Source organism: Harmonia axyridis, chromosome 3 (assembly GCF_914767665.1).
Source record: "Harmonia axyridis chromosome 3, icHarAxyr1.1, whole genome shotgun sequence".
Lineage (NCBI taxonomy): Eukaryota > Metazoa > Arthropoda > Insecta > Coleoptera > Coccinellidae > Harmonia > Harmonia axyridis.
Window position 1 is genome coordinate 13,610,320 of NC_059503.1, and position 12,721 is coordinate 13,623,040.

Here is a 12,721-nt window from a genome sequence, read left to right on the forward strand (position 1 = left end):
CAGGAAAAATTCAATGCCAGAATGATATTTGACAAGACCATAGAGTAATAAAAATAGATAGAGGGAGTATACGCAAATTTTACATGTCCCCAACATGGTTAGATAGTTGTCGGATTGTGATATAATTTCAAATCCACAATTTTGATATATCGTTATGAATGTATATTATATTGAATGAAATATATCTATTTGAGTGATTCCCTATTAATTATGCAAATTTGAATATTTGGAATCCAATATTTTTTCCTAATTGTCGAATTTATAATAGGCAGAATATTTATTATTTTCTGTATCTACCTGCTGAAATCCAAGGTTTGGCAACTTTTGCTCTCCTAGTGTCATCGGTTGTTTTCCGTCGTTTGGCGTACTCAAAGTTTGTTTTCTGCATTTCTGATATATTGAGGTATTTATTTCAATATATTTTGAGTTAATATGATACGTGTGATTAACCACGGCACATAAGAAGTGAGTTATTTGTGGAGAAACTCGCGAATTGAGTGAAATATCGTATCACTGATATGTTTTCATTTCCGCGCGCTTCTTGTCAAATTTGATGGTTCATGTTGGGGACAAAATTTGCTATTCAAGAAACGTGCGCTCAAAAAGATAAAATCAAGTTTTGACAAGTAAAAACTACGCCATTAATTAAAAATGAACGATATATACTCTCACAACGCATTGAATTGAAAGTGTTAAAATTCACTACAAAACTCAAAATTGAAGCTGATGCCATAGTAACATTGAATAAATTTCGCTACCAATTTGAGCTGTTGGGCAAGTAAGTGATGTGAAGAATCGAAACCGTGCGCGTTGTTCAAAAACAATTGAAAATATTGCTGCTGAGCCCCTAGTGTTGACGAAAACCCAAGTTTGTCGATTCCTCATAGATCTTGATGGGTATTAGGCTATGATTGATGATTTTTATGGCTAGAATTGGAAGATATTGCCATCATTAATGACATACCTTTCTCTCTACAATGGAATTTTTATCCACCAATTTCTCTGAAAATAAACTATTTTTTTTATATGAAAATAAAATAGCTCTGTTTCATTTTGGTGAATCAATGAACAGAGTCTGAGTTTGAAATTCCGATGTTTTTTTTTATACATTTCGAGCCATAAAAAATTAATAACAATTAATTCACACATCATATATTCTTACCTAGGAAAATATTTTGATATTTCATTATTTTGATTGTCCAAACTCATCTTTGACTCATATCAAGTTGTTTGACTTCTCATTTATGAGTTCAATGTCAAATAACCCCAGGTTATTTGTCGTTACTTTAAGAAACCTGAATCATTGTTTTCTTTCGTTTATAATTTGGATGAACGAAAAGTGAAAACATGTTCTCTTGAAATTCTGATCATCCTGAATCATCAAATTGATTACAGGTAAATAAAAAAATCCACTATTTCACTACATCAATATGAATGTATATTATATTGAATGAAATTCCCAATTAAATATGCAAATTTGAAAATTTGGAATCCGATATTTTTCATAATTGTCGAATTTAAAGTATGCAGAATATTTATTATTTTCTGTGTCTACCTGCTGAAATCCAAGGTTTGGCAACTTTTGAATTTCTATTGGCATCAGTGGTTTCACGTCGTTTGGCGCGCTTGAAATTTGTTTTAAGAATTTCTGATAAATTTAGCTATTTATTTCAATATATTTTGAGTTAATATGAAACGTGTGATTCACTATGGGACATAAGAAGTACGTTCTTTGTGGAGAAACTCTCGAATTGAGTGAAATATCGTATCACTGATATATTTTTATTTTCGCGCGCTTCATGTCTAATTTGATAGTTCATGTTGGAAACAAAATTTGCTTACTGAATATGACATTTGCTTCCTCTATCTATGTTTATTACTCTGATATTTCTCCCAATATGTGATAGCACTGATAACCATGTGTGGATTTAATGGTACCTCTGACAATTCTCATAGAAATATTAGGCTGTGCATCAATTGAATAAGAGCACTATTAAACCAAACAGAACAACAGTATTCAGCAGTAGAAAAAACCAAGGCCAAAATCAATACTCATATAAATTTGCTACCCGAAAATAAACGAAACGTTGGAAAACTGCTACCAGACTGCCAGACATACATAATTCATTTCAAAGCTCCTGAGTAAACGATGTTAATATGGATTCCAGTGCTAACACATTATAGTATCGACAGCTGTCATGAGCTGCCCTCTAATTCCTTCGACAAATCAAACAATAGCTTCTGTAATTATTGTCACTATAAATAGCATATTCTTTCCAGGGACTAGACGGATACAATGTCTCGCTGAGATTACTTATTTACAATGTATCGATGCTGTATGGGGAAAAGACTCATTATAGAAAGTCTCTGCCAGTTGAAGTAGAAAAAATGCGAATTTTACGCTGTTTTATTATTTCCTCATATATCACGCAATATCTGAACTAGTATGAATAAGTTTAATAATAATTATCACGCTGTGAGGTTTGAACTCGAGGTTATTTGTTGAGGAATTCGAATAAAATGAACTCCGGAAATATTGTGAACAGAAATGTTTTGTGAAAAATATTGTAATCAATTCCATCGTACATAGTAATACATTTTTTCAACTGTTTGATCGATGTAGCCAATTTGCCATGAAATTATTTTTTCTAATTTGATTTTTTGTAAAATTCATTGATCTAGAATCCTTCAAACGAGAAATATCTACAGAAAACTGATGAACATTCGTCGAGTGCATGACGATAAAAATTAATATCAGTGGATGTACAAAGAAAAATCGTATGAGAAATGAAATTATATAAAGGAATCCATTTTTACCATATTTTTTGGACTTTTTAGATAGAAAATGCTTAAATATCTTCAAAAGAATATTATAATAAAGAAAGATTCAGCAGTACATAAAACTTTGTAGTAGTTACTTGTAAAGTTACTTGTATAACTTTGTAGGGTTACTACTTTTACGACTTATTAAGGTGGTTGGATGGATTTTTTTATCCAATCACATTATACAGAAAAAAAAGAAAACATCAAGGAAATAAGAAAATATTTACCCCCAAACGATGCCAAAGGTTTATTATCAGAAACAATAAACCAAAAATAGAATTACGCCATAAAATTTGAGTTACAGACTCCCGAAATGATCATCCCCAACATATACGAAGGGGTTTCTAGTGTTAATGACGCAAGGGATGCATAATAGGCGATCGTGAAAGAATGCAGGAGTTGTGGAAAATAAAACGAAACGGGCTGACAGTGCAAGCAAGCAAGACGGATCGTCAGTACCTTCCTCAAATATTTATTCAGATACCTAGTCGGTCGACTTGAAAATGGAGTGTTCTTGAAATGATGAATTATCGAAGGATCTTCAATTCTCAATGGTCAATTGATATTCAATTCGTTTATTTTCGTAATTTGAATGCTTTTGGTAAAATAAACATTTTGGTTAATTATGAAACGAAAATCTAAGAAGCTACTGAATCTTGATTTACCTAATAAGTGAAATTACTCATGCTAGAAGTGAAAGTGTTGAAAATTAACCGATAAGATGTAAGATGTAATCGACAAGATAAGTTACTCTTACAGCTATGTACCTACCTTTGATATAAAAAGGTAAATACAACTTATGGAAAAAATATATCATTGAAAATGTCAATATGAAGTGTTTTCCAATGAAAAAATTTCATCATATTTCCACTTCGGCACTCTGTATGTCGAAAACTAGTCATAGGATTGAGTTGGACTCATAGACGTTCTTGTTCAGGATGGCATATTCTACAACATACGGAAAACTCAGAAAAATTAATTGATGGTGACAATTTTTCCTTCAGACTGGTGCCTGGTCCGTTCATACAAATAGCTTTTATGGTTTCCGAGAAAAGCTTTATGCTTTTTTATGTTTTATCGATTCTGATTCATGAGTTGGAAGCTAAAGTCAACGAAAACTTTAAAAAAATTATCCCACTGAAGGCTTCAACAAACCAACGCGGCAAATGCGAATATTCGTACCGCATCTGAGCCTTGATCCTACTAATTTATCGGTAATACCGATTATCAAATTATCAATCGATAATCGTTACTATTATTACTATTTAACGATTATTATTATTTTAACTTAATGATTATCGATTGACAGTTTGATAATCTCAGGGTAATAAATAATAAACAGAGGAAGCATATGTCATTTTCAGTAAGCAAATTTTGTCCCCCAACATATACTATCAAATTTGACATGAAGCGCGCGGAAATGAAAACATATCAGTGATACGATATTTCACTCAATTCGCGAGTTTCTCCACAAAGAACGCACTTCTGATGTCCCATAGTGAATCAACGTTTCATTTTAACTGAAAATATATTTAAATAATTACCTAAATATATCAGAAATTCAGAAAACAAACTTCAAACGCGCCAAACGACGTGAAACAACATATGACATTAGAAGAGCAAAAGTTGCCAAACCTTGGATTTCAGCAGGTAGATACAGAAAATAATAAATATTCTGCTTATTATAAATTCGACAATTAGGAAAAATATCGGATTCCAAATATTCAAACTGGCATATTTAATCGGGAATCACTCAAATAAATATATTTCATTCAATATAATAAACATTCATAGCGATATAGTAAAATTGTGGGTTTGAAAACGTATCACAATCCGACAACGTAATCCAACCATGTTGGGGACATAAAAAAATTGCGTATACTCCCTCTATCTATGTAAAAATTATTATTATATCAAACTATCAATCGATAATAAATTAGCGGTACAGGGTGGGCAAATAAGCGAGGAAGCGGCTATATCTCAGGATCCACTCATCGTAGAGACTTGCGGTAAAAATTTTCACCACTTAAGTGTTCAAGAAAACACACTGGAAATTGTTTTGAAGTTCATACCTCTACCGCTAGGGGGCGTAATAGGTACCGTCGAGTAGAAAAATGAATTTTGCTCGTAAATGTTTCATATGAAGTTGAAGAAAAAACATCATCCCTGTAATCCTTGGAAAATTCTCTATCTTTTTGAATTGTCACTTTCGATTTTACGACATCAAATAATAGTAGGTGAAAGGGAGAAATCTGAGTGATTGAAATGCCTGTAACTTCAGTTTGGCTCAACATTTTTGAGCAAATTAGATCTCGTCTGAAAGATAATATCTTGTTGATTGAGGACAAAATATACTCATGATAAATTTGTTTTTGCTGTTTTCGATAGGGAGCGCTAAGTCAGAAGTTCATTGTTTTGTTCATTTTACTCCGAAATTTCAAATGTAATGATAGGATTTTCTCAACAGAAACAGAAATTCCATCAAATTCGCATGAAAAACCTAAAGGTCGCAAAGCGATAGTTTCAGGCGTTCTGAAGTTATGGCCGAAAGAAGATATTCTTCAACTGATGCACTGCGAAAAACCAAATTGCGTCTTCTTTCGGCCATAATTCCAGAACGCCTGAAGCTATCGCTTTGCGACCAAGTTGGTTTGTGGGAGCCTCAAAACTATTCAACTTTCATCGATTTCAAGAATTAATAACGTAAACAAAATATCCAACATTTTTCCTAACATCGTCATGTAGGTATTCCAAAACGTCGTTTCGAACGCACCTCAAATGTCTACAGTATCGAGTTCCAAAAAAAAAAAAAAAGATTCCACACACTAGACGAGCCAGCGACATCGTAAAATCCTAAACTTTAATTGGCGTTAAAGAGTTTTATCCGAAATACAAATACGGACTCGGTCGCACGGAATCGATTACGAACGGTCGATGTTCGACATCGGAGTCGAGATTCGGATAATAATTGTCGACGTCTTTGTACGAGAGAAACCGGTGGGTCCTTGTGGAAGGGATGCACAGGCACGTATTCAGGTAAGACTGCCCCAAAATTATCCCAAAAGGTTAGAGCTGGATGTTAGTAATGTTAGTATTGAAGAATTCCAGAAGTTATAAGGGTATTAGAGCATAAAATAAGATGTTAATAGGATTCTCTTGTTTGAAGTAATTCTTTTTCGTTCGTTTTCCTCTACGATTTCTTTCCAACCTAAAAGGAGTCTAAAAAATGACTCCGTGTTTATTTGAAGATTAAGATGAATAAGATTCTCAATGAAATAAAGATATACAACTTTTACACTTTTACATTACTGATGAAGGGTGTTTTTAGAGGATGAGTCATGATTTTTTAAGAACAACCTTTATGGTTATCGATGAATCTCACGATGAATGAATCTGCTGACATCATGTGACTACAAAAACACAAATATCTCAAAAACGGTTCAATTTTTTGTATTTTGATAGGAGTACCTTTATTTTCGCTGCATCGAATGCTACTATTTTTTCACTAAAGTGAATACAACGAAGATTTAGATAGATTAGATTTAATTAGGGAGGTTTCATTTCACTGCGACCTAATGGTCTATTGTGCCCCCCATCAGAGCTATTCTCTCCCTAAAGTGATCTACAGCTCGCCTTCCAGTTCCAGAGTTCTGATGAAGAATACAACGAAAGAAGTTGTCCCAAAAAAATCATGACTCACCCTCTAAAAACACCCTTTATAACTATATCAGAAATGTAGAAGTAGGTATAATAAAAAAAAATTCATCAACATAGATTTATGCACGAAATTTCAATCTTATGGCATTCCCCGTTCAGAAGTAATGCGGAGACATTTTTTTTAATTTTATCAACTTTGGAAAGATATATCTCCCTTAATATGCATTTTGGGCCATGAGTTTAGTCATCAAACTAGGGGAGTGAGCACAACCCCTTGATTTCGAATAGGGATGAGAGGTTGCGATAACTAATTTTGAAGACGAGGACTATTTGACCCTAAAATATCACTTCAAAATTTCCATCGATAGATGGACACGTGTATCGGACACGAGTAACATCCTCGAGTTGAATTCCACATTGCCTCTTTCATTATTTTCGCTGTTATTTCATTGCCGATGGATATTTTGAAACGACATTTTAGGATCAGATAGTAGGTACTTACTCCCCATCAAAATTAGTTTTCGCAAACCTCTCACCCATATTCAAAATCAAGGGATTGTGCTTACTCCCGTTAGGGGGTTGAAGAAAAAATTTACAGATCCGAGCGATTTTCCATATTTCCATTTTCGAGTCGGAAAATCGAGGTGTTAAGTTTTCGTTGGACCACCTAGTAATAATGCCAACATTTTCTGCTGAAAAATTTATCCAATTTTTCAAAGTTTTGGAGGCAAATACGCTCTATTAGTGTGACGTCACACACCGCCATTTTTGGTTCTCCTGTCAGTGTTCGGAATCCAAACAAATAAATTGTCATTCAAATTAATACGGTGTCGTTGAAGGAATTAGCTTATTTTCATAAATAAGAGTATTTGAGGAACGATTTCAGTATTAATTGATAGACAGAAGGAACGAGGTTAATACCAGTAAGTTTGAATCCTGTATCATTCCCCAGATTTTGTATAAAGCCGTGTTTATATTAGTTAAACTTCAAGTTCGAACTTAATGGCATTAATCTCGTGCCTTCTGTCTTTCAATTAATAGTAAAATCGTTCCTTAAATAATCTTATTTATCAAAATAAGCCAATTTCTTCAACGACAAAGTACTAATTTGAATGACAATTTGTTTGTTTGGATTCCGAACACTGACAGGAGAACTAAAATGGCGGTATGTAACGTCATCACTAATAGAACGTATTCCAGTAGATGGTATATATTCGAAACTTGCATTTAATGTGGGTGTTGAAACCATTCGGTTCAAACTTCACCAGAAAAAGAAAGATAACCAAATAAAGTAAAGATCAGAATATTTACTCTAATTCATCCAGATCCTGCAAAATCTGTAAGCTCAAAGCAATCTTACAGATTCTTCTGAAACAATGAAGTTGAATTCTTCTTTCCACCCCCATCTACACAGATTGCTATTCATCCTTAACATGAGGGTTGGGTCCTTCATTGTCGCCCAATCTGAGACAAATGGCTGAATTTCATGCTCCAAGCTTTTTAAGCCCTTGTTCCTCCCAATTCTTAACTGAATTAGATACATCACGTTCAGATACTTTGGTTCGTCCTTTGGAATATCGAGATCCACAAGGGAGCAATCATCTGGTGGGTTGTCTCGACACCGGTGGTCCTCTTATGTCTTTACTGCCGCGGCAACATGATATCCTACCAGGATTAGAGTATTATGTTGAAGAGGACACCCGGACATTGGGGGATTATCATCTTAAACTTCGTCAATATTGCGATCTGGAATATCTATTTCCTATAAACGTATTTCCCAGACTGGAAAAATAGGAAGATATTATAGGGAATGCAAGAATGTAAAGCCTCTGCAAACAATTCCCCATATTCCCAGTAATTCAAACATTACGTCATCCTGATTTGACTAAATTCAAGTGCGTAAAGAAAATTTTGAGGTGAAATTGAATTATATTTCACAAGTACCATAGAGTTATAAACATAGATAGATAGAGTATACGCAATTTCATGGGCGCCCACAGGGGGGGGGCCAAGGGGGGCCATGGCCCCCCCTGAGATTTTGATTGTCTCATTTTTCAGCACAACACCCTCAATATAACTTTCTCAAACCAAAGGGCAAGGAAAAAAGGAAAGTTATATGGATTCACAACAATTTTCCGGTTTTCAATGACAATCATGGACGCCTTATCGTTTTTCAATAATTTTCATTTTGCCCCCCCTGAGAAAAATTTCTGCGGGCGCCCATGCGCAATTTTTACATGTCCCCAACATGGTTATAGATGACGTTGTCGGATTATGATATATGTATGTAAGTATTTTCAAATCCACAATTTTACTATATCGTTATGAATGTATATTATATTGAATGAAATATATTAATTTGAGTGATTCCCGATTAAATATGCAAATTTTAATTTGAAATCCGATATTGTTCCCAATTGTCGAATTCATAATAACCAGAATATTTATTATTTTCTGTATCTACCTGATGAAATCCAAGGTTTGGCAACTTTTGCTCTCCTAGTGTCATCGGTTTTTTCACGTCGTTTGGCACGCTTGAAGTTTGTTTTCTGAATTTCTCATATAGTTAGGTATTCATCTCAAAATATTTTGAGTTGATTTGAAACTGGACGGCGATCTTCGTTGAATAAGTATCTATAGGTATGTGTATGAATTATGTATCTAGAGTTTTTGGGCAATTTTCTTTCGGGTCATCGAAATTTAATAAGGTATTTAGTTTTTTGAAGCGACATAATATTTTCTGCCAAAACGAAAGTTCGATATATAATTAATGGACTAATGGAATTTCATAACCGTTTATCTTTGCGAAAGTTGTTTTATACTATATTCACACCGTCCCTATCTTTTCAATCTTATTTAGATGAGATTTCAAATTGAATCAGAATCATTCAATATGATTCATTTCAATACTTCTCCCTGTTTGTTCGGAATATTTTACGGTACAGGTAGTTCTCATGATTAATTGGGGAAGTGTTTTTTTATTGTTTTTTTCATGAAGACTATGAGAATGATTGTATTGATAAACATCAGATGTACCCAAATGTAATTTGAATATACTATTGATTTGGCTACCCCTTCATTCATTCATTCCCGACGAAAAGATCTATCGATTGATAAAAACCTTCTCAGAAGATACATCGATTAAAAAAGTTTATTCCCTAAACATTCCGTGACATGAGAATATATACCGAGATATATACTGTTGTACAAGGCATTTCATATACATATCTATATGAATAAAAATTTCCAGGACATTTGATTTGTCTGGTAATTATTATTATATTCATTATTATTGTTTTTATTGAAGAAAACTTCACTATACTCAAGTACATATTTTTACATTACTGAACTTTTTCTCGCATTATTTATAATCACTTGAGACATAGTTATACCCTTAATTCCAAACACCAGTAAGTAAACATTACTCCAACACCTTATCATACAAAAAAGTTCAACTATCTAATGACGTAGGTATAATCGACATCACGTCAAAAATACATGCGTACCTATAATTAAGTTGGTATGCATATGCATTTCAATTAATATTGAATTTTGACAAAAAAAAATCCTGGTATGGTGTTTTCAAATGGGCACTACAAAAAGTCGTTTATTACTTAATATTTGCAGTCGAAACTATCAAATATCATGTAGGTAAGATTATAGAATTTTGAAAAGTGAAATATTAGCTAAGGATACCATCGAGGATACCATAAAGGAGATTGGAAGTATTTCGCAAATTCGGACAACTCCTGAAGCCAAAATAATTTTCACCAAAATGGCCGCCCTTGGAATCGTTATATTATCTCACTGTCGTAGTCTTCAGGATAGATTGAACGACTTTCAGAAACAAAAAGGTTATGACATTTTGTCAATCGATGTCGAGTTGCAGAATAATTGCTAACGCACTTTGAAAGACGTTATGTTGGCTGATAATCTTAATTAAAAATTATAATTTTGATTTGAAATTCTGTGATATCTACCAATATTCCAAAGTCGTATGCGTCTGAATTTTTAAATGTTCAAAATTACAACTGAAAACATAAAAATAAATGATTTTTCGACGAATAAGAATGATAGTCAAATTTCCGGCGGGAAAACTAGTTGCTTTATAAAATTTTCTAGAAGGAAATTCTCAGCAATTTCTCAGATGTGATCATAATTTAAAAAAATAATAAAATAATACGAAAAAGCTCTCTTGACAGCACTCTGAAGTAGGTATGTATATGTTGAATGGGTATTCCAAATATAAAAATTTTAGGATGATCTTCTTGCTTCAAAGTTAAAATTTTTCGTGAACATTTCCATACAACTAAGTACCTAATATATGAATTTGACCGTGAGTAACACTAGGTATAAGTACTATCTATTCCGCTTAATAACGGTGACATATCAGTTTAAAATAAAAAGTAGAAAAAGAATACAATTTCATAGATTAATATGGTATAACTGTGAAATATCCCTGATAACTGTTTGAAGTGCTGACAATCAACTTTAATGATTTACCGTACCTTTTTATTAAGAAATTGATCGATTGATTACCTATATGTCATAAATGAAAATGAGAATTTCTCCGTTCAATATTCTCAGAGGAGAAGATTATTAGGGAGAATTTTCTACACATCAACGTCGCTGATTTATTTCTCTTCATTTTCTTCTTGAGTAACCGTTTAGAATTCAAGCTTATATAGAACATCCAGTTGGAATTAATTTAATTATCTCCTCTTTTTCTTTATTCATTTATTTTGTTTTTGTATAAAAAATGAAGTCTAGAGCTTTTGAGCGCTTGGTCATTCATGCTGCAATTGCACCCTTGGAAATCACATAACCTTATATAGGCATATAAGTGTACTTCAAAGGTTCACGTTATTGTGCTCCTCTTATTTTTTGCCGATATTCTTCTTGAATTTTTTTCAACTATACATATAGGTCGAATCTATTGTCACCTTAATATCAGGTTTTTTTTCGATATTTTGCTCGAACTTTTTTCTTAATATAATTTCAAGAAAAACCTCTTCAAATTTTCTACGTTTTTCTGGAAAACCCGTAAATATTTCAGTGATCACAAATATATGTTTGCTGTATTGAAATACCTAGCTTATAAACTCAGTTGAAAATAATGTTTGATTTAATAAGCTGCCAATACTGCTGTAAAAAAAATAAGATACTCAAGCTTCTGGAGAGCAAAAAACAAAACCACATAGCTAACGAGAAAAGAGCCCCATAATGAACGAAGCAACATTTACCATAAGAATCACTCACTAACATTGCATATATAGAATAAATATTTCTTGCAAAATGTGGCATAGATAGCAAAATTCAAAAACATTTTTAGGTGACAATAGTTTCGACAGACTTGAATTTTACTTGTATCCTATAAAATGGCAATTCTAAGCTTTTTGCTAAATTTGGAATGAATAGCGTCATCAGAACCATACAAAATTCAAGGAGAATATCGTAAAAACAAAAATATTATTTTTCAGTCACAATAATTCCGACTGAATTGAAATTTTGCGTGTAGGTATCTATAAAATAATAAATACAAGCAAAATTCGAATAATAATTCTTGCTTAATTTAGTGCGTCATCAGAACCATTGTAAATCCAAGCAGAATATGGAAAAAACTAGGAAAGCACTATAACTTGAAGCCATCAGGAGCTTCGGGTTTCGTTCATGCATACGCCAAATGCGCCCTTAGAGACAACATATACCTATATATGCGGTTTCCAAAGGTGCTTTTGAAGCTAAAAAACTCTTGACGTTAGTGGTGTCCTCATTTCTTCCTCAAAATAGGGTGTAAATAATCTGTTGGTAAAGTCTGTCTGTTAAATATAGGCATTCACGGCTTGACTTGATATTCAAGCTCCTTGACTTGAGCTTAGTTAAGCTCAAGTAGTAGTTTTTCAATTAAGTCCAGTAATTAATAAATAAATACTTGACATTGAAAAACTACTACTTGAGTTGATTTCAATTCAAGCTCAAGTCAAATAGCTTGAATATCAAGTCAAGCTGTGATTCCCTACTTGGAAAATTTGAATATTCCTGCTGTATTTAAAGATCTTATGTAGGTACGTATACTAAAGAAATTGTAGTAAACACACTCTAATGCACTAAACCTTTACAAGCTTTCAACAAATCATTCCGGCAACGATGTAACCATCATCAGAACCTAGTAGTTACTCAGGACCAAACCCCAAACTCCGACTTTCCCAGTTTTCCGCAGTCGGCTGCATAAAACCCACAA

General features: G+C 33.1%; 1 protein-coding gene across 2 annotated transcripts in view; it reads right to left on the reverse strand.

The window, feature by feature from the left end:
• LOC123676275 (single-minded homolog 1) overlaps positions 1-12,721 on the reverse strand; it is a 64,202-nt gene that overhangs the window by 51,090 nt on the left and 391 nt on the right. The gene's annotated exons all lie outside the window — the stretch shown is intronic.